This window comes from Salmo salar, chromosome 03 (assembly GCF_965601325.2).
Source record: "Salmo salar chromosome 03, fSalSal1, whole genome shotgun sequence".
NCBI classification, from domain to species: Eukaryota; Metazoa; Chordata; class Actinopteri; order Salmoniformes; family Salmonidae; genus Salmo; species Salmo salar.
In genome coordinates, this window is record NC_138293.1 from 86,202,101 (window position 1) to 86,226,957 (window position 24,857).

General features: G+C 49.5%; 1 protein-coding gene and 2 long non-coding RNA genes across 3 annotated transcripts in view; all 3 read left to right on the forward strand.

Annotated features, from left to right (window-relative positions):
* Nucleotides 1-24,857, forward strand: part of LOC123741732 (zinc finger protein GLIS2) — a 121,919-nt gene that overhangs the window by 88,345 nt on the left and 8,717 nt on the right. The window lies entirely within an intron of this gene.
* On the forward strand, nt 11,744-12,537 carry LOC145877415 (uncharacterized). The gene is made up of 2 exons (XR_014391709.1): nt 11,744-12,120; nt 12,464-12,537. It is a non-coding gene; the product is annotated as an uncharacterized LOC145877415 (long non-coding RNA).
* Nucleotides 18,541-20,141, forward strand: LOC145877416 (uncharacterized). Its single transcript, XR_014391710.1, has 2 exons — nt 18,541-19,747; nt 20,107-20,141. It is a non-coding gene; the product is annotated as an uncharacterized LOC145877416 (long non-coding RNA).

Here is a 24,857-nt window from a genome sequence, read left to right on the forward strand (position 1 = left end):
GACACTCAGACACTCAGACACACAGACACTCAGACACTCAGACACACAGACACTCAGACACTCAGACACACAGACACTCAGACACTCAGACACACAGACACTCAGACACACAGACACTCAGACACACAGACACTCAGACACACAGACACACAGACACTCAGACACACAGACACACAGACACTCAGACACACAGACACACAGACACACAGACACTCAGACACACAGACACACAGACACTCAGACACACAGACACTCAGACACACAGACACACAGACACTCAGACACTCAGACACACAGACACTCAGACACACAGACACTCAGACACACAGACACTCAGACACACAGACACTCAGACACACAGACACTCAGACACACAGACACACAGACACTCAGACACTCAGACACTCAGACACACAGACACTCAGACACACAGACACACAGACACTCAGACACTCAGACACACAGACACTCAGACACTCAGACACACAGACACACAGGTTGGATAGACACTCAGACACACAGACACTCAGACACTCAGACACACAGACACACAGACACTCAGACACACAGACACTCAGACACACAGACACTCAGACACTCAGACACACAGACACTCAGACACACAGACACTCAGACACACAGACACTCAGACACACAGACACACAGACACTCAGACACACAGACACTCAGACACTCAGACACACAGACACTCAGACACACAGACACACAGACACTCAGACACACAGACACTCAGACACACAGACACTCAGACACTCAGACACACAGACACTCAGACACACAGACACTCAGACACACAGACACTCAGACACTCAGACACACAGACACTCAGACACACAGACACTCAGACACTCAGACACACAGACACTCAGACACACAGACACTCAGACACACAGACACTCAGACACACAGACACACAGACACTCAGACACTCAGACACACAGACACTCAGACACACAGACACTCAGACACTCAGACACACAGACACTCAGACACTCAGACACACAGACACTCAGACACACAGACACACAGACACTCAGACACACAGACACTCAGACACACAGACACACAGACACTCAGACACACAGACACTCAGACACTCAGACACACAGACACTCAGACACACAGACACACAGACACTCAGACACACAGACACTCAGACACACAGACACTCAGACACACAGACACACAGACACTCAGACACACAGACACTCAGACACTCAGACACACAGACACTCAGACACACAGACACTCAGACACACAGACACACAGACACTCAGACACACAGACACTCAGACACTCAGACACACAGACACTCAGACACACAGACACACAGACACTCAGACACACAGACACTCAGACACTCAGACACACAGACACTCAGACACACAGACACTCAGACACACAGACACTCAGACACTCAGACACACAGACACTCAGACACACAGACACTCAGACACTCAGACACACAGACACTCAGACACTCAGACACACAGACACTCAGACACTCAGACACACAGACACTCAGACACACAGACACACAGACACTCAGACACACAGACACTCAGACACACAGACACTCAGACACTCAGACACACAGACACTCAGACACACAGACACACAGACACTCAGACACACAGACACACAGACACTCAGACACTCAGACACACAGACACTCAGACACACAGACACACAGACACTCAGACACACAGACACTCAGACACACAGACACTCAGACACACAGACACACAGACACTCAGACACACAGACACTCAGACACTCAGACACACAGACACTCAGACACTCAGACACACAGACACTCAGACACACAGACACTCAGACACTCAGACACACAGACACTCAGACACACAGACACTCAGACACTCAGACACACAGACACTCAGACACACAGACACTCAGACACACAGACACACAGACACTCAGACACTCAGACACTCAGACACACAGACACTCAGACACACAGACACTCAGACACACAGACACTCAGACACTCAGACACACAGACACTCAGACACACAGACACTCAGACACTCAGACACACAGACACTCAGACACACAGACACTCAGACACACAGACACTCAGACACTCAGACACTCAGACACTCAGACACACAGACACTCAGACACTCAGACACACAGACACACACATCAGACACACAGACACTCAGACACACAGACACTCAGACACACAGACACACAGACACTCAGACACACAGACACTCAGACACACAGGAAGACACACAGACACTACAGACACTCAGACACACAGACACTCAGACACTCAGACACACAGACACACAGGTTGGATAGACACACAGACACTCAGACACTCAGACACTCAGACACACAGACACACAGACACTCAGACACTCAGACACACAGACACTCAGACACACAGACACACAGACACTCAGACACTCAGACACACAGACACACAGGTTGGATAGACACACAGACACTCAGACACACAGGTTGGATAGACACACAGACACTCAGACACACAGACACACCGGTTGGATAGACACACAGACACTCAGACACACAGGTTGGATAGACACACAGACACTCAGACACACAGACACACAGGTTGGATAGACACACAGACACTCAGACACACAGACACACAGGTTGGATAGACACACAGACACTCAGACACACAGGTTGGATAGACACTCAGACACACAGACACTCAGACACTCAGACACACAGACACTCAGACACACAGACACTCAGACACACAGACACTCAGACACTCAGACACACAGACACTCAGACACACAGGTTGGATAGACACTCAGACACACAGACACACAGACACTCAGACACACAGACACTCAGACACTCAGATACACAGACACTCAGATACACAGACACTCAGACACACAGGTTGGATAGACACACAGACACACACAGACACTCAGACACTCAGACACACAGACACACAGACACTCAGACACTCAGACACACAGACACTCAGACACACAGACACTCAGACACACAGACACTCAGACACTCAGACACACAGACACTCAGACACACAGACACACACACTCAGACACTCAGACACACAGGTTGGATAGACACACAGACACACACAGACCCTCAGACACTCAGACACACAGACACACAGACACACAGACACTCAGACACTCAGACACACAGACACTCAGACACTCAGACACACAGACACTCAGACACACAGACACACACACTCAGACACACAGACACACGGGTTGGATAGACACACAGACACTCAGACACACAGACACTCAGACACACAGGTTGGATAGACACACAGACACACACAGACACTCAGACACTCAGACACACAGACACTCAGACACTCAGACACACAGACACTCAGACACTCAGACACACAGACACACACAGACTCTCAGACACTCAGACACACAGACACACAGACACTCAGACACACAGACACTCAGACACTCAGACACACAGACACACAGACACACAGACACTCAGACACTCAGACACACAGACACTCAGACACACAGACTCTCATACACACAGACACACACACACTCAGACACACAGACACTCAGACACTTAGACACACAGACACTCAGACACACAGACACTCAGACACACAGACACACACACTCAGACACAGAGACACTCAGACACTCAGACGCACAGGTTGGATAGACACTCAGACACTCAGACACTCAGACACTCAGACACACACAGACACACAGGTTGGATAGACATTCAGACACACACAGACACACAGGTTGGATAGACATTCAGACACACAGACACTCAGACACTCAGACACACAGACACACAGACACTCAGACACACAGACACACAGACACTCAGACACACAGACACTCAGACACTCAGACACACAGACACTCAGACACACAGACACTCAGACACACAGACACACAGACACTCAGACACACAGACACTCAGACACTCAGACACACAGACACTCAGACACTCAGACACACAGACACACACTCAGACACACAGACACTCAGACACACAGACACACAGACACTCAGACACTCAGACACACAGACACTCAGACACACAGACACACAGACACACAGACACTCAGACACTCAGACACACAGACACTCAGACACTCAGACACACAGACACACAGACACACAGACACACAGACACTCAGACACCAGACACACAGACACACAGACACTCAGACACACAGACACTCAGACACACAGACACTCAGACACTCAGACACACAGACACTCAGACACACAGACACTCAGACACTCAGACACACAGACACTCAGACACTCAGACACACAGACACACAGGTTGGATAGACACACAGACACTCAGACACTCAGACACTCAGACACTCAGACACACAGACACTCAGACACACAGACACTCAGACACTCAGACACACAGACACTCAGACACACAGGTTGGATAGACACTCAGACACACAGACACACAGACACTCAGACACACAGACACTCAGACACTCAGATACACAGACACTCAGATACACAGACACTCAGACACACAGGTTGGATAGACACACAGACACACACAGACACTCAGACACTCAGACACACAGACACACAGACACTCAGACACTCAGACACACAGACACTCAGACACACAGACACTCAGACACACAGACACTCAGACACTCAGACACACAGACACTCAGACACACAGACACACACACTCAGACACTCAGACACACAGGTTGGATAGACACACAGACACACACAGACCCTCAGACACTCAGACACACAGACACACAGACACACAGACACTCAGACACTCAGACACACAGACACTCAGACACTCAGACACACAGACACTCAGACACACAGACACACACACTCAGACACACAGACACACGGGTTGGATAGACACACAGACACTCAGACACACAGACACTCAGACACACAGGTTGGATAGACACACAGACACACACAGACACTCAGACACTCAGACACACAGACACTCAGACACACAGACACTCAGACACTCAGACACACAGACACACACAGACTCTCAGACACTCAGACACACAGACACACAGACACTCAGACACACAGACACTCAGACACTCAGACACACAGACACACAGACACACAGACACTCAGACACTCAGACACACAGACACTCAGACACACAGACTCTCATACACACAGACACACACACACTCAGACACACAGACACTCAGACACTTAGACACACAGACACTCAGACACACAGACACTCAGACACACAGACACACACACTCAGACACAGAGACACTCAGACACTCAGACGCACAGGTTGGATAGACACTCAGACACTCAGACACTCAGACACTCAGACACACACAGACACACAGGTTGGATAGACATTCAGACACACACAGACACACAGGTTGGATAGACATTCAGACACACAGACACTCAGACACACAGACACACAGACACACAGACACTCAGACACACAGACACACAGACACTCAGACACACAGACACTCAGACACTCAGACACACAGACACTCAGACACACAGACACTCATACACACAGACACACACACACTCAGACACACAGACACTCAAACACTTAGACACACAGACACTCAGACACTCAGACACACAGACACACACTCAGACACAGAGACACTCAGACACTCAGACACACAGGTTGGATAGACACGCAGACACTCAGACACTCAGACACTCAGACACACAGACACACAGACACACAGACACTCAGACACTCAGACACAGAGACACTCAGACACTCAGACACTCAGACACACAGGTTGGATAGACACACAGACACACACAGACCCTCAGACACTCAGACACACAGACACACAGACACACAGACACTCAGACACTCAGACACACAGACACTCAGACACTCAGACACTCAGACACACAGACACTCAGACACACAGACACTCAGACACTCAGACACTCAGACACACAGACACTCAGACACTCAGACACACAGACACTCAGACACACAGACACTCAGACACTCAGACACACAGACACTCAGACACTCAGACACACAGACACACAGGTTGGATAGACACACAGACACTCAGACACTCAGACACTCAGACACACAGACACACAGACACTCAGACACACAGACACTCAGACACACAGACACACAGACACTCAGACACTCAGACACTCAGACACACAGACACACAGGTTGGATAGACACACAGACACTCAGACACACAGGTTGGATAGACACACAGACACTCAGACACACAGACACACCGGTTGGATAGACACACAGACACTCAGACACACAGGTTGGATAGACACACAGACACTCAGACACACAGACACACAGGTTGGATAGACACACAGACACTCAGACACACAGACACACAGGTTGGATAGACACACAGACACTCAGACACACAGGTTGGATAGACACTCAGACACACAGACACTCAGACACTCAGACACACAGACACTCAGACACACAGACACACAGACACTCAGACACTCAGACACACAGACACTCAGACACACAGGTTGGATAGACACTCAGACACACAGACACACAGACACTCAGACACACAGACACTCAGACACTCAGATACACAGACACTCAGATACACAGACACTCAGACACACAGGTTGGATAGACACACAGACACACACAGACACTCAGACACTCAGACACACAGACACACAGACACTCAGACACTCAGACACACAGACACTCAGACACACAGACACTCAGACACACAGACACTCAGACACTCAGACACACAGACACTCAGACACACAGACACTCAGACACACAGACACACACAGTCAGACACACAGACACACGGGTTGGATAGACACACAGACACTCAGACACACAGACACTCAGACACACAGGTTGGATAGACACACAGACACACACAGACACTCAGACACACAGACACTCAGACACTCAGACACTCAGACACACAGACACTCAGACACACAGACACTCAGACACACAGACACTCAGACACTCAGATACACAGACACTCAGACACACAGACACTCAGACACTCAGACACACAGACACTCAGACACACAGACACACAGACACACACACTCAGACACACAGACACTCAGACACTCAGACACACAGACACACACAGACTCTCAGACACTCAGACACACAGACACACAGACACTCAGACACACAGACACTCAGACACTCAGACACACAGACACACAGACACTCAGACACACAGACACTCAGACACACAGACACTCAGACACACAGACTCTCATACACACAGACACACACACACTCAGACACACAGACACTCAGACACTTAGACACACAGACACTCAGACACACAGACACTCAGACACACAGACACACACACTCAGACACAGAGACACTCAGACACTCAGACGCACAGGTTGGATAGACACTCAGACACTCAGACACTCAGACACACACAGACACACAGGTTGGATAGACATTCAGACACACACAGACACACAGGTTGGATAGACATTCAGACACACAGACACTCAGACACTCAGACACACAGACACACAGACACTCAGACACTCAGACACACAGACACTCAGACACACAGACACACAGACACTCAGACACTCAGACACACAGACACTCAGACACACAGACACTCAGACACTCAGACACACAGACACTCAGACACTCAGACACACAGACACTCAGACACACAGACACTCAGACACACAGACACACAGACACTCAGACACACAGACACACAGTGACAGACACACAGACACTCAGACACACAGTGATAGACACTCAGACACACAGACACTCAGACACTCAGACACACAGACACTCAGACACACAGACACACAGACACTCAGACACTCAGACACACAGACACTCAGACACACAGGTTGGATAGACACTCAGACACACAGACACACAGACACTCAGACACACAGACACTCAGACACTCAGACACACAGACACTCAGATACACAGACACTCAGACACACAGGTTGGATAGACACACAGACACACACAGACACTCAGACACTCAGACACACAGACACACAGACACTCAGACACTCAGACACACAGACACACAGACACTCAGACACACAGACACTCAGACACTCAGACACACAGACACTCAGACACACAGACACTCAGACACACAGACACACACAGTCAGACACACAGACACACGGGTTGGATAGACACACAGACACTCAGACACACAGACACTCAGACACACAGGTTGGATAGACACACAGACACACACAGACACTCAGACACACAGACACTCAGACACTCAGACACTCAGACACACAGACACTCAGACACACAGACACTCAGACACACAGACACTCAGACACTCAGATACACAGACACTCAGACACACAGACACTCAGACACTCAGACACACAGACACTCAGACACACAGACACACAGACACACACACTCAGACACACAGACACTCAGACACTCAGACACACAGACACACAGACACTCAGACACTCAGACACACAGACACACAGACACTCAGACACACAGACACTCAGACACTCAGACACACAGACACACAGACACTCAGACACACAGACACTCAGACACACAGACACTCAGACACACAGACTCTCATACACACAGACACACACACACTCAGACACACAGACACTCAGACACTTAGACACACAGACACTCAGACACACAGACACTCAGACACACAGACACACACACTCAGACACAGAGACACTCAGACACTCAGACGCACAGGTTGGATAGACACTCAGACACTCAGACACTCAGACACTCAGACACACACAGACACACAGGTTGGATAGACATTCAGACACACACAGACACACAGGTTGGATAGACATTCAGACACACAGACACTCAGACACTCAGACACACAGACACACAGACACTCAGACACTCAGACACACAGACACTCAGACACACAGACACTCAGACACACAGCACTCAGACACACAGACACACAGGGATAGACACCAGACACACAGACACACAGGTTGGATAGACACTCAGACACACAGACACTCAGACACTCAGACACACAGACACTCAGACACTCAGACACTCAGACACTCAGACACTCAGACACACAGACACTCAGACACTCAGACACACAGACACTCAGACACACAGACACTCAGACACTCAGACACACAGACACTCAGACACACAGACACTCAGACACACAGACACTCAGACACACAGACACACAGACACACAGACACTCAGACACACAGACACTCAGACACACAGACACTCAGACACTCAGACACTCAGACACACAGACACTCAGACACACAGACACTCATACACACAGACACACACACACTCAGACACACAGACACTCAGACACTTAGACACACAGACACTCAGACACTCAGACACACAGACACACACTCAGACACAGAGACACTCAGACACTCAGACACACAGGTTGGATAGACACTCAGACACTCAGACACTCAGACACACAGACACACAGACACACAGACACTCAGACACTCAGACACATAGACACTCAGACACTCAGACACTCAGACACACAGGTTGGATAGACACACAGACACACACAGACACTCAGACACTCAGACACACAGACACACAGACACTCAGACACTCAGACACACAGACACTCAGACACACAGACACTCAGACACTCAGACACTCAGACACTCAGACACACAGACACTCAGACACACAGACACTCAGACACACAGACACTCAGACACTCAGACACACAGACACTCAGACACACAGACACTCAGACACACAGACACACAGACACACAGACACTCAGACACACAGACACTCAGACACACAGACACACAGACACACAGACACTCAGACACACAGACACTCAGACACTCAGACACACAGACACTCAGACACACAGACACTCAGACACTCAGACACACAGACACTCAGACACACAGACACTCAGACACACAGACACACAGACACTCAGACACACAGACACTCAGACACTCAGACACACAGACACACAGACACTCAGACACTCAGACACTCAGACACACAGACACACAGACACTCAGACACTCAGACACACAGACACTCAGACACACAGACACTCATACACACAGACACACACACACTCAGACACACAGACACTCAGACACTTAGACACACAGACACTCAGACACACAGACACTCAGACACACAGACACACACACTCAGACACACACAGACACACAGGTTGGATAGACATTCAGACACACACAGACACACAGGTTGGATAGACACTCAGACACACAGACACACAGACACTCAGACACTCAGACACACAGACACTCAGACACTCAGACACACAGACACTCAGACACTCAGACACACAGACACACAGACACTCAGACACTCAGACACACAGACACTCAGACACACAGACACTCAGACACACAGACACTCAGACACACAGACACTCAGACACTCAGACACACAGACACTCAGACACACAGACACTCAGACACACATACACACACAGACACTCAGACACACAGACACACAGACACTCAGACACACAGACACTCAGACACTCAGACACACAGACACTCAGACACACAGACACTCAGACACACAGACACTCAGACATTCAGACACACAGACACTCATACACACAGACACACACACACTCAGACACACAGACACTCAGACACTTAGACACACAGACACTCAGACACACAGACACTCAGACACACAGACACACACACTCAGACACAGAGACACTCAGACACTCAGACACACAGGTTGGATAGACACTCAGACACTCAGACACTCAGACACACACACTCAGACACACACAGACACACAGGTTGGATAGACATCCAGACACACACAGACACACAGGTTGGATAGACATTCAGACACACAGACACTCAGACACTCAGACACACAGACACTCAGACACACAGACACTCAGACACACAGACACACAGACACTCAGACACTCAGACACACAGACACTCAGACACACAGACACTCAGACACTCAGACACACAGACACTCAGACACTCAGACACACAGACACTCAGACACTCAGACACACAGACACACAGACACTCAGACACTCAGACACACAGACACTCAGACACACAGACACTCAGACACACAGACACTCAGACACTCAGACACACAGACACTCAGACACACAGACACTCATACACACAGACACACACACACTCAGACACACAGACACTCAAACACTTAGACACACAGACACTCAGACACTCAGACACACAGACACACACTCAGACACAGAGACACTCAGACACTCAGACACACAGGTTGGATAGACACGCAGACACTCAGACACTCAGACACTCAGACACACAGACACACAGACACTCAGACACTCAGACACAGAGACACTCAGACACTCAGACACTCAGACACACAGGTTGGATAGACACACAGACACACACAGACCCTCAGACACTCAGACACACAGACACACAGACACACAGACACTCAGACACTCAGACACACAGACACTCAGACACTCAGACACTCAGACACTCAGACACACAGACACTCAGACACACAGACACTCAGACACACAGACACTCAGACACTCAGACACACAGACACTCAGACACTCAGACACACAGACACACAGACACACAGACACTCAGACACACAGACACACAGGTTGGATAGACACACAGACACACAGACACACAGGATAGACACTCAGACACACAGACACTCAGACACTCAGACACTCAGACACACAGACACTCAGACACTCAGACACTCAGACACTCAGACACACAGACACTCAGACACTCAGACACTCAGACACACAGACACTCAGACACACAGACACTCAGACACACAGACACTCAGACACTCAGACACACAGACACTCAGACACACAGACACTCAGACACTCAGACACACAGACACTCAGACACACAGACACTCAGACACACAGACACTCAGACACTCAGACACTCAGACACACAGACACTCAGACACTCAGACACACAGACACTCAGACACACAGACACTCAGACACTCAGACACACAGACACTCAGACACTCAGACACACAGACACACAGGTTGGATAGACACACAGACACTCAGACACACAGACACACAGACACTCAGACACACAGACACTCAGACACTCAGACACACAGACACTCAGACACTCAGACACTCAGACACACAGACACACAGGTTGGATAGACACACAGACACTCAGACACACAGGTTGGATAGACACACAGACACTCAGACACACAGACACACCGGTTGGATAGACACACAGACACTCAGACACACAGGTTGGATAGACACACAGACACTCAGACACACAGACACACAGGTTGGATAGACACACAGACACTCAGACACACAGACACACAGGTTGGATAGACACACAGACACTCAGACACACAGGTTGGATAGACACTCAGACACACAGACACTCAGACACTCAGACACACAGACACTCAGACACACAGACACACAGACACTCAGACACTCAGACACACAGACACTCAGACACACAGGTTGGATAGACACTCAGACACACAGACACACAGACACTCAGACACTCAGACACACAGACACTCAGACACTCAGACACACAGACACTCAGACACACAGACACTCAGACACACAGACACACAGACACTCAGACACACAGACACTCAGACACTCAGACACACAGACACACAGACACTCAGACACTCAGACACACAGACACTCAGACACACAGACACTCAGACACACAGACACTCAGACACTCAGACACACAGACACTCAGACACACAGACACACAACACTCAGACACACAGACACACAGACACTCAGACACACAGACACTCAGACACTCAGACACACAGACACACATCAGACACACAGACACTCAGACACTCAGACACACAGACACTCAGACACACAGACACTCAGACACTCAGACACTCAGACACACAGACACACAGACACTCAGACACACAGACACTCAGACACACAGACACACAGACACTCAGACACTCAGACACACAGACACACAGACACTCAGACACTCAGACACACAGACACTCAGACACTCAGACACACAGACACTCAGACACACAGACACTCAGACACTCAGACACACAGACACTCAGACACACAGACACTCAGACACACATACACACACAGACACTCAGACACACAGACACACAGACACTCAGACACACAGACACTCAGACACTCAGACACACAGACACTCAGACACACAGACACTCAGACACACAGACACTCAGACACTCAGACACACAGACACTCATACACACAGACACACACACACTCAGACACACAGACACTCAGACACTTAGACACACAGACACTCAGACACACAGACACTCAGACACACAGACACACACACTCAGACACAGAGACACTCAGACACTCAGACACACAGGTTGGATAGACACTCAGACACTCAGACACTCAGACACACACACTCAGACACACACAGACACACAGGTTGGATAGACATCCAGACACACACAGACACACAGGTTGGATAGACATTCAGACACACAGACACTCAGACACTCAGACACACAGACACTCAGACACACAGACACTCAGACACACAGACACACAGACACTCAGACACTCAGACACACAGACACTCAGACACACAGACACTCAGACACTCAGACACACAGACACTCAGACACTCAGACACACAGACACTCAGACACTCAGACACACAGACACACAGACACTCAGACACTCAGACACACAGACACTCAGACACACAGACACTCAGACACACAGACACTCAGACACTCAGACACACAGACACTCAGACACACAGACACTCATACACACAGACACACACACACTCAGACACACAGACACTCAAACACTTAGACACACAGACACTCAGACACTCAGACACACAGACACACACTCAGACACAGAGACACTCAGACACTCAGACACACAGGTTGGATAGACACGCAGACACTCAGACACTCAGACACTCAGACACACAGACACACAGACACTCAGACACTCAGACACAGAGACACTCAGACACTCAGACACTCAGACACACAGGATGGATAGACACACAGACACACACAGACCCTCAGACACTCAGACACACAGACACACAGACACACAGACACTCAGACACTCAGACACACAGACACTCAGACACTCAGACACTCAGACACTCAGACACACAGACACTCAGACACTCAGACACTCAGACACCAGACACACAGACACACAGACACTCAGACACACAGACACACAGCACTCAGACACACAGACACTCAGACACACAGACACACAGACACACAGACACTCAGACACACAGACACACAGACACTCAGACACACAGACACTCAGACACTCAGACACACAGACACTCAGACACACAGACACTCAGACACACAGACACACAGACACTCAGACACACAGACACTCAGACACTAGACACACAGACACTCAGACACTCAGACACACAGACACACACTCAGACACACAGACACTCAGACACTCAGACACACAGGTTGGATAGACACCAGACACTCAGACACTCAGACACACAGACACACAGACACACAGACACTCAGACACTCAGACACACAGACACTCAGACACTCAGACACACAGATAGACACACAGACACACAGACCTCAGACACTCAGACACACAGACACTCAGACACTCAGACACACAGACACTCAGACACACAGACACTCAGACACTCAGACACTCAGACACACAGACACTCAGACACTCAGACACACAGACACTCAGACACACAGACACTCAGACACTCAGACACACAGACACTCAGACACTCAGACACACAGACACACAGGTTGGATAGACACACAGACACTCAGACACTCAGACACTCAGACACACAGACACACAGACACTCAGACACACAGACACTCAGACACACAGACACACAGACACTCAGACACTCAGACACTCAGACACACAGACACACAGGTTGGATAGACACACAGACACTCAGACACACAGGTTGGATAGACACACAGACACTCAGACACACAGACACACCGGTTGGATAGACACACAGACACTCAGACACACAGGTTGGATAGACACACAGACACTCAGACACACAGACACACAGGTTGGATAGACACACAGACACTCAGACACACAGACACACAGGTTGGATAGACACACAGACACTCAGACACACAGGTTGGATAGACACTCAGACACACAGACACTCAGACACTCAGACACACAGACACTCAGACACACAGACACACAGACACTCAGACACTCAGACACACAGACACTCAGACACACAGGTTGGATAGACACTCAGACACACAGACACACAGACACTCAGACACACAGACACTCAGACACTCAGATACACAGACACTCAGATACACAGACACTCAGACACACAGGTTGGATAGACACACAGACACACACAGACACTCAGACACTCAGACACACAGACACACAGACACTCAGACACTCAGACACACAGACACTCAGACACACAGACACTCAGACACACAGACACTCAGACACTCAGACACACAGACACTCAGACACACAGACACTCAGACACACAGACACACACAGTCAGACACACAGACACACGGGTTGGATAGACACACAGACACTCAGACACACAGACACTCAGACACACAGGTTGGATAGACACACAGACACACACAGACACTCAGACACACAGACACTCAGACACTCAGACACTCAGACACACAGACACTCAGACACACAGACACTCAGACACACAGACACTCAGACACTCAGATACACAGACACTCAGACACACAGACACTCAGACACTCAGACACACAGACACTCAGACACACAGACACACAGACACACACACTCAGACACACAGACACTCAGACACTCAGACACACAGACACACACAGACTCTCAGACACTCAGACACACAGACACCAGACACACAGACACTCAGACACACAGACACTCAGACACTCAGACACACAGACACACAGACACTCAGACACACAGACACTCAGACACACAGACACTCAGACACACAGACTCTCATACACACAGACACACACACACTCAGACACACAGACACTCAGACACTTAGACACACAGACACTCAGACACACAGACACTCAGACACACAGACACACACTCAGACACAGAGACACTCAGACACTCAGACGCACAGGTTGGATAGACACTCAGACACTCAGACACTCAGACACACACAGACACACAGGTTGGATAGACATTCAGACACACACAGACACACAGGTTGGATAGACATTCAGACACACAGACACTCAGACACTCAGACACACAGACACACAGACACTCAGACACTCAGACACACAGACACTCAGACACACAGACACACAGACACTCAGACACTCAGACACACAGACACTCAGACACACAGACACTCAGACACTCAGACACCAGACACTCAGACACTCAGACACACAGACACACAGACACTCAGACACTCAGACACACAGACACTCAGACACACAGACACTCAGACACACATACACACACAGACACTCAGACACTCAGACACACAGACACACAGACACTCAGACACACAGACACTCAGACACTCAGACACACAGACACTCAGACACACAGACACTCAGACACACAGACACTCAGACATTCAGACACACAGACACTCATACACACAGACACACACACACTCAGACACACAGACACTCAGACACTTAGACACACAGACACTCAGACACACAGACACTCAGACACACAGACACACACACTCAGACACAGAGACACTCAGACACTCAGACACACAGGTTGGATAGACACTCAGACACTCAGACACTCAGACACACACACTCAGACACACACAGACACACAGGTTGGATAGACATCCAGACACACACAGACACACAGGTTGGATAGACATTCAGACACACAGACACTCAGACACTCAGACACACAGACACTCAGACACTCAGACACACAGACACTCAGACACACAGACACACAGACACTCAGACACTCAGACACACAGACACTCAGACACACAGACACTCAGACACTCAGACACACAGACACTCAGACACTCAGACACACAGACACTCAGACACTCAGACACACAGACACACAGACACTCAGACACTCAGACACACAGACACTCAGACACACAGACACTCAGACACACAGACACTCAGACACACAGACACTCAGACACACAGACACACACACACTCAGACACACAGACACTCAAACACTTAGACACTCAGACACTCAGACACTCAGACACACAGGTTGGATAGACACGCAGACACTCAGACACTCAGACACTCAGACACACAGACACACAGACACACAGACACTCAGACACTCAGACACACAGACACTCAGACACTCAGACACACAGGTTGGATAGACACACAGACACACACAGACCCTCAGACACTCAGACACACAGACACACAGACACACAGACACTCAGACACTCAGACACACAGACACTCAGACACTCAGACACTCAGACACTCAGACACACAGACACTCAGACACTCAGACACACAGACACTCAGACACTCAGACACTCAGACACACAGACACTCAGACACTCAGACACACAGACACACACATTCAGACACACAGACACACAGACACACAGGTTGGATAGACACACAGACACACAGACACTCAGACACACAGACACTCAGACACACAGGTTGGATAGACACACAGACACACACAGACACTCAGACACACCGACACACAGACACTCAGACACTCAGACACACAGACACTCAGACACTCAGACACTCAGACACACAGACACTCAGACACACAGACACTCAGACACACACACTCAGACACTCAGACACACAGACACTCAGACACACAGACACTCAGACACACAGACACACACACTCAGACACACAGACACTCAGATACTCAGACACACCGACACACAGACACTCAGACACTCAGACACTCAGACACACAGACACACAGACACTCAGACACTCAGACACACAGACACTCAGACACACAGACTCTCATACACACAGACACACACACACTCAGACACACAGACACTCAGACACTTAGACACACAGACACTCAGACACACAGACACTCAGACACACAGACACACACACTCAGACACAGAGACACTCAGACACTCAGACGCACAGGTTGGATAGACACTCAGACACTCAGACACTCAGACACACACAGACACACAGGTTGGATAGACATTCAGACACACACAGACACACAGGTTGGATAGACATTCAGACACACAGACACTCAGACACACAGACACACAGACACTCAGACACTCAGACACACAGACACTCAGACACACAGACACACAGACACTCAGACACTCAGACACACAGACACTCAGACACACAGACACTCAGACACTCAGACACACAGACACTCAGACACTCAGACACACAGACACTCAGACACATCAGACACTACAGACACTCAGACACACAGACACTCAGACACACATACACACACAGACACTCAGACACACAGACACACAGACACTCAGACACACAGACACTCAGACACTCAGACACACAGACACTCAGACACACAGACACTCAGACACACAGACACTCAGACATTCAGACACACAGACACTCATACACACAGACACACACACACTCAGACACACAGACACTCAGACACTTAGACACACAGACACTCAGACACACAGACACTCAGACACATAGACACACACACTCAGACACAGAGACACTCAGACACTCAGACACACAGGTTGGATAGACACTCAGACACTCAGACACACACACTCAGACACACACAGACACACAGGTTGGATAGACATCCAGACACACACAGACACACAGGTTGGATAGACATTCAGACACACAGACACTCAGACACTCAGACACACAGACACTCAGACACTCAGACACACAGACACTCAGACACACAGACACACAGACACTCAGACACTCAGACACACAGACACTCAGACACACAGACACTCAGACACTCAGACACACAGACACTCAGACACTCAGACACACAGACACTCAGACACTCAGACACACAGACACACAGACACTCAGACACTCAGACACACAGACACTCAGACACACAGACACTCAGACACACAGACACTCAGACACTCAGACACACAGACACTCAGACACACAGACACTCATACACACAGACACACACACACTCAGACACACAGACACTCAAACACTTAGACACACAGACACTCAGACACTCAGACACACAGACACAGCAGACACTCAGACACTCAGACACACAGGTTGGATAGACACGCAGACACTCAGACACTCAGACACTCAGACACACAGACACACAGACACACAGACACTCAGACACTCAGACACAGAGACACTCAGACACTCAGACACTCAGACACACAGGTTGGATAGACACACAGACACACACAGACCCTCAGACACTCAGACACACAGACACACAGACACACAGACACTCAGACACTCAGACACACAGACACTCAGACACTCAGACACTCAGACACTCAGACACACAGACACTCAGACACTCAGACACTCAGACACACAGACACTCAGACACTCAGACACACAGACACTCAGACACACAGACACTCAGACACTCAGACACACAGACACTCAGACACTCAGACACACAGACACACAGGTTGGATAGACACACAGACACTCAGACACTCAGACACTCAGACACACAGACACACAGACACTCAGACACACAGACACTCAGACACACAGACACACAGACACTCAGACACTCAGACACTCAGACACACAGACACACAGGTTGGATAGACACACAGACACTCAGACACACAGGTTGGATAGACACACAGACACTCAGACACACAGACACACCGGTTGGATAGACACACAGACACTCAGACACACAGGTTGGATAGACACACAGACACTCAGACACACAGACACACAGGTTGGATAGACACACAGACACTCAGACACACAGACACACAGGTTGGATAGACACACAGACACTCAGACACACAGGTTGGATAGACACTCAGACACACAGACACTCAGACACTCAGACACACAGACACTCAGACACACAGACACTCAGACACACAGACACTCAGACACTCAGACACACAGACACTCAGACACACAGGTTGGATAGACACTCAGACACACAGACACACAGACACTCAGACACACAGACACTCAGACACTCAGATACACAGACACTCAGATACACAGACACTCAGACACACAGGTTGGATAGACACACAGACACACACAGACACTCAGACACACAGACACACAGACACTCAGACACTCAGACACACAGACACTCAGACACACAGACACTCAGACACACAGACACTCAGACACTCAGACACACAGACACTCAGACACACAGACACTCAGACACACAGACACACACAGTCAGACACACAGACACACGGGTTGGATAGACACACAGACACTCAGACACACAGACACTCAGACACACAGGTTGGATAGACACACAGACACACACAGACACTCAGACACACAGACACTCAGACACTCAGACACTCAGACACACAGACACTCAGACACACAGACACTCAGACACACAGACACTCAGACACTCAGATACACAGACACACAGACACTCAGACACTCAGACACACAGACACTCAGACACACAGACACACAGACACATCAGACACACAGACACACAGACACTCAGACACACAGACACACACAGACTCTCAGACACTCAGACACACAGACACACAGACACTCAGACACACAGACACTCAGACACTCAGACACACAGACACACAGACACTCAGACACACAGACACTCAGACACACAGACACTCAGACACACAGACTCTCATACACACAGACACACACACACTCAGACACACAGACACTCAGACACTTAGACACACAGACACTCAGACACACAGACACTCAGACACACAGACACACACAGTCAGACACTCAGACGCACAGGTTGGATAGACACTCAGACACTCAGACACTCAGACACACACAGACACACAGGTTGGATAGACATTCAGACACACACAGACACACAGGTTGGATAGACATTCAGACACACAGACACTCAGACACTCAGACACACAGACACACAGACACTCAGACACACAGACACTCAGACACACAGACACACAGACACTCAGACACTCAGACACACAGACACTCAGACACACAGACACTCAGACACTCAGACACACAGACACTCAGACACTCAGACACACAGACACTCAGACACATCAGACACTCAGACACACAGACACTCAGACACACAGACACTCAGACACACATACACACACAGACACTCAGACACTCAGACACACAGACACACAGACACTCAGACACACAGACACTCAGACACTCAGACACACAGACACTCAGACACACAGACACTCAGACACACAGACACTCAGACATTCAGACACACAGACACTCATACACACAGACACACACACACTCAGACACACAGACACTCAGACACTTAGACACACAGACACTCAGACACACAGACACTCAGACACACAGACACTCAGACACTCAGACACACAGACACTCAGACACACAGACACTCAGACACACAGACACACACAGTCAGACACACAGACACACGGGTTGGATAGACACACAGACACTCAGACACACAGACACTCAGACACACAGGTTGGATAGACACACAGACACACACAGACACTCAGACACACAGACACTCAGACACTCAGACACACAGACACTCAGACACACAGACACTCAGACACACAGACACTCAGACACTCAGATACACAGACACTCAGACACACAGACACTCAGACACTCAGACACACAGACACTCAGACACACAGACACACAGACACACACACTCAGACACACAGACACTCAGACACTCAGACACACAGACACACACAGACTCTCAGACACTCAGACACACAGACACACAGACACTCAGACACACAGACACTCAGACACTCAGACACACAGACACACAGACACTCAGACACACAGACACTCAGACACACAGACACTCAGACACACAGACTCTCATACACACAGACACACACACACTCAGACACACAGACACTCAGACACTTAGACACACAGACACTCAGACACACAGACACTCAGACACACAGACACACACAGTCAGACACTCAGACGCACAGGTTGGATAGACACTCAGACACTCAGACACTCAGACACTCAGACACACACAGACACACAGGTTGGATAGACATTCAGACACACACAGACACACAGGTTGGATAGACATTCAGACACACAGACACTCAGACACTCAGACACACAGACACACAGACACTCAGACACACAGACACTCAGACACACAGACACACAGACACTCAGACACTCAGACACACAGACACTCAGACACACAGACACTCAGACACTCAGACACACAGACACTCAGACACTCAGACACACAGACACTCAGACACATAGACACTCAGACACTCAGACACACAGACACTCAGACACACAGACACTCAGACACACATCACACACACAGACACTCAGACACACAGACACACAGACACTCAGACACACAGACACTCAGACACTCAGACACACAGACACTCAGACACACAGACACTCAGACACACAGACACTCAGACATTCAGACACACAGACACTCATACACACAGACACACACACACTCAGACACACAGACACTCAGACACTTAGACACACAGACACTCAGACACACAGACACTCAGACACACAGACACACACACTCAGACACAGAGACACTCAGACACTCAGACACACAGGTTGGATAGACACTCAGACACTCAGACACTCAGACACACACACTCAGACACACACAGACACACAGGTTGGATAGACATCCAGACACACACAGACACACAGGTTGGATAGACATTCAGACACACAGACACTCAGACACTCAGACACACAGACACTCAGACACACAGACACTCAGACACTCAGACACACAGACACTCAGACACACAGACACACAGACACTCAGACACTCAGACACACAGACACTCAGACACACAGACACACAGACACTCAGACACTCAGACACACAGACACACAGACACTCAGACACACAGACACTCAGACACACAGACACTCAGACACACAGACACTCAGACACTCAGACACACAGACACTCAGACACACAGACACTCAGACACACAGACACTCATACACACAGACACACACACACTCAGACACACAGACACTCAAACACTTAGACACACAGACACTCAGACACTCAGACACACAGACACACACTCAGACACAGAGACACTCAGACACTCAGACACACAGGTTGGATAGACACGCAGACACTCAGACACTCAGACACTCAGACACACAGACACACAGACACACAGACACTCAGACACTCAGACACAGAGACACTCAGACACTCAGACACTCAGACACACAGGTTGGATAGACACACAGACACACACAGACCCTCAGACACTCAGACACACAGACACACAGACACACAGACACTCAGACACTCAGACACACAGACACTCAGACACTCAGACTCTCAGACACTCAGACACACAGACACTCAGACACACAGACACTCAGACACTCAGACACTCAGACACACAGACACTCAGACACTCAGACACACAGACACACACATTCAGACACACAGACACACAGACACACAGGTTGGATAGACACACAGACACACAGACACTCAGACACACAGACACTCAGACACACAGGTTGGATAGACACACAGACACACACAGACACTCAGACACACCGACACCAGACACTCAGACACTCAGACACTCAGACACTCAGACACACAGACACTCAGACACTCAGACACTCAGACACACAGACACTCAGACACACAGACACTCAGACACTCAGACACACACACTCAGACACTCAGACACACAGACACTCAGACACACAGACACTCAGACACACAGACACACACACTCAGACACACAGACACTCAGATACTCAGACACACAGACACTCAGACACTCAGACACACAGACACACAGACACACAGACACTCAGACACACAGACACTCAGACACTCAGACACACAGACACTCAGACACACAGACACTCAGACACACAGACACTCAGACACTCAGACACACAGACACTCATACACACAGACACACACACACTCAGACACACAGACACTCAGACACTCAGACACACAGACACTCAGACACACAGACACTCAGACACACAGACACACAGACACAGAGACACTCAGACACTCAGACACACAGGTTGGATAGACACTCAGACACTCAGACACTCAGACACTCAGACACACAGACACTCAGACACTCAGACACACAGACACTCAGACACTCAGACACTCAGACACACAGACACACAGACACACAGACACTCAGACACACAGACACTCAGACACACAGACACACAGACACTCAGACACTCAGACACACAGACACTCAGACACACAGACACTCAGACACACAGACACTCAGACACTCAGACACACAGACACTCATACACACAGACACACACACACTCAGACACACAGACACTCAGACACACAGACACTCAGACACACAGACACACAGACACTCAGACACTCAGACACACAGACACTCAGACACACAGACACTCAGACACACAGACACTCAGACACTCAGACACACAGACGCTCAGACGCACAGACGCTCAGACACACAGACACAATGACACACAGACAGACAGACACTCAGACACACAGACACTCAGAC